Raw genomic sequence first — 3,812 nt, 5'->3', positions numbered from 1 at the left:
AAAACGACAAGTTCGGGAACCATCACAATGGGCCATCTTCTAAGCTTACTGGTAACTCGATAACTTAACTAGTAATCGTTCGGCATAAATAGACGCAGAACAGGATCACAGAGTGGGGGACTTTGCGGTGTTTCTTGGCGAGTCCATCTGCCGGGCAAGATAAATGTGAAGGAACATGGAATTCACGAAGCGACTTATCGAACACAATATGAACCGAAATGGTGCGGGGAAGTTATGGGGAGTGCAAAATGCCTCCTTGTCCGGCTTTGTCAGCGCTACGCAGATTCCCAAAACCCTATCGAAGTGCCGGAGTACGACACATTGCTGCACAATCGCAGCAGACCTTCAGCAGAACCCCAGTGGAACTCGTCATTTCCTGTTTTTTTCATATCTCTGCTGATCCATGAAGAGTCAAGTGGATGCAATTGCGTGAAAATGACGAGAGAAGCAGCATGGCATATCAAGGTGCTGTTGACTCAACTGAAGACGTAGCTACCTAAACTTGCGGCTCAACGATTACGATCGCACCAAGGCGGCGAGTTTGCGAGTACTGAGCTGGCCAATTACTGTGCAGAGAATGGTATCGAACAGCAATTCACGAGCGCCTATTCACCACAAGAGAACGGAATTGTGGAGAGAGCAAATGGAGTCGTGATGCCTCGTGTTCGGGCTATGCTGAGTGCTACGAGGCTACCAAAACCCTGTGGGGTGAGGCACTACTGCATATAGCTGCCACACTGAACAGACTACAGACGAAGCCACTGGGGCTGGTCATATCATGTTTCTTCTCATCATTGACGAGTCAACTAGATACAAGTGGGCGTATTTACTTGAAAAGAAGAGTGAAGCGACATGGCATATCAAGGTGCTGTTGACTCAACTGAAGACGTAGCTACCTAACCTTGCGGCTCAACGATTACGATCGGACCAAGGCGGCGAGTTTGCGAGTACTGAGCTGGCCAATTACTGTGCAGAGAATGGTATCGAACAGCAATTCACGAGCGCCTATTCACCACAAGAGAACGGAATTGTGGAGAGAGCAAATGGAGTCGTGATGCCTCGTGTTCGGGCTATGCTGAGTGCTACGAGGCTACCAAAACCCTGTGGGGTGAGGCACTACTGCATATAGCTGCCACACTGAACAGACTACAGACGAAGCCACTGGGGCTGGTCATATCATGTTTCTTCTCATCATTGACGAGTCAACTAGATACAAGTGGGCGTATTTACTTGAAAAGAAGAGTGAAGCGACATGGCATATCAAGGTGCTGTTGACTCAACTGAAGACGTAGCTACCTAAACTTGCGGCTCAACGATTACGATCGGACCAAGGCGGCGAGTTTGCGAGTACTGAGCTGGCCAATTACTGTGCAGAGAATGGTATCGAACAGCAATTCACGAACGCCTATTCACCACAAGAGAACGGAATTGTGGAGAGAGCAAATGGAGTCGTGATGCCTCGTGTTCGGGCTATGCTGAGTGCTACGAGGCTACCAAAACCCTGTGGGGTGAGGCACTACTGCATATAGCTGCCACACTGAATAGACTACAGACGAAGCCACTGGGGCTGGTCATATCATGTTTCTTCTCATCATTGACGAGTCAACTAGATACAAGTGGGCGTATTTACTTGAAAAGAAGAGTGAAGCGACATGGCATATCAAGGTGCTGTTGACTCAACTGAAGACGTAGCTACCTAAACTTGCGGCTCAACGATTACGATCGGACCAAGGCGGAGAGTTTGCGAGTACTGAGCTGGCCAATTACTGTGCAGAGAATGGTATCGAACAGCAATTCACGAGCGCCTATTCACCACAAGAGAACGGAATTGTGGAGAGAGCAAATGGAGTCGTGATGCCTCGTGTTCGGGCTATGCTGAGTGCTACGAGGCTATGAAAACCCTGTGGGGTGAGGCACTACTGCATATAGCTGCCACACTGAACAGACTACAGACGAAGCCACTGGGGCTGGTCATATCATGTTTCTTCTCATCATTGACGAGTCAACTAGATACAAGTGGGCGTATTTACTTGAAAAGAAGAGTGAAGCGACATGGCATATCAAGGTGCTGTTGACTCAACTGAAGACGTAGCTACCTAAACTTGCGGCTCAACGATTACGATCGGACCAAGGCGGCGAGTTTGCGAGTACTGAGCTGGCCAATTACTGTGCAGAGAATGGTATCGAACAGCAATTCACGAACGCCTATTCACCACAAGAGAACGGAATTGTGGAGAGAGCAAATCGAGTCGTGATGCCTCGTGTTCGGGCTATGCTGAGTGCTACGAGGCTACCAAAACCCTGTGGGGTGAGGCACTACTGCATATAGCTGCCACACTGAATAGACTACAGACGAAGCCACTGGGGCTGGTCATATCATGTTTCTTCTCATCATTGACGAGTCAACTAGATACAAGTGGGCGTATTTACTTGAAAAGAAGAGTGAAGCGACATGGCATATCAAGGTGCTGTTGACTCAACTGAAGACGTAGCTACCTAAACTTGCGGCTCAACGATTACGATCGGACCAAGGCGGCGAGTTTGCGAGTACTGAGCTGGCCAATTACTGTGCAGAGAATGGTATCGAACAGCAATTCACGAGCGCCTATTCACCACAAGAGAACGGAATTGTGGAGAGAGCAAATGGAGTCGTGATGCCTCGTGTTCGGGCTATGCTGAGTGCTACGAGGCTACCAAAACCCTGTGGGGTGAGGCACTACTGCATATAGCTGCCACACTGAACAGACTACAGACGAAGCCACTGGGGCTGGTCATTATCTATGTTTGCTTCTTCATTCAATTGACGAGTCTAACTAGATACAAGGTGGGCTGTATTTACTTGAAAAAGAAGGAGTGAAGGCGGACATGGCATATCAAGGTGCTGTTGACTCAACTGAAGACGTAGCTACCTAAACTTGCGGGCTCCAACGATTACGATCGGACCCAAGGCGGCGAGTTTGCGAGTACTGAGCTGCCCAATTACTGTGCAGAGAATGGTATCGAACAGCAATTCACGAGCGCCTATTCACCACAAGAGAACGGAATTGTGGAGAGAGCAAATGGAGTCGTGATGCCTCGTGTTCGGGCTATGCTGAGTGCTACGAGGCTACCAAAACCCTGTGGGGTGAGACACTACTGCATATAGCTGCCACACTGAACAGACTACAGACGAAGCCACTGGGGCTGGTCATATCATGTTTCTTCTCATCATTGACGAGTCAACTAGATACAAGTGGGCGTATTTACTTGAAAAGAAGAGTGAAGCGACATGGCATATCAAGGTGCTGTTGACTCAACTGAAGACGTAGCTACCTAAACTTGCGGCTCAACGATTACGATCGGACCAAGGCGGCGAGTTTGCGAGTACTGAGCTGGCCAATTACTGTGCAGAGAATGGTATCGAACAGCAATTCACGAGCGCCTATTCACCACAAGAGAACGGAATTGTGGAGAGAGCAAATGGAGTCGTGATGCCTCGTGTTCGGGCTATGCTGAGTGCTACGAGGCTACCAAAACCCTGTGGGGTGAGGCACTACTGCATATAGCTGCCACACTGAACAGACTACAGACGAAGCCACTGGGGCTGGTCATATCATGTTTCTTCTCATCATTGACGAGTCAACTAGATACAAGTGGGCGTATTTTGGATAAAGGGTATATCTCCAAAGATTCCGGTTTGAAGGACGAAACGACGGCTTCCGAGCTGTTCACCAAAGGGCAGGCGGGCGCCATTGTCGGCCGCAACTGGCTGCCGGATTGGCCGTTCGGCGATCTGATGAACAACGTTCCGGGCGCCAAGTATAAAGGTTACC

The sequence above is a fragment of the Phytophthora infestans genome, genomic scaffold, assembly GCF_000142945.1.
Source record: "Phytophthora infestans T30-4 supercont1.23 genomic scaffold, whole genome shotgun sequence".
Taxonomy (NCBI): Eukaryota; Oomycota; class Peronosporomycetes; order Peronosporales; family Peronosporaceae; genus Phytophthora; species Phytophthora infestans.
Note: the sequence above shows the minus strand (reverse complement) of the source record.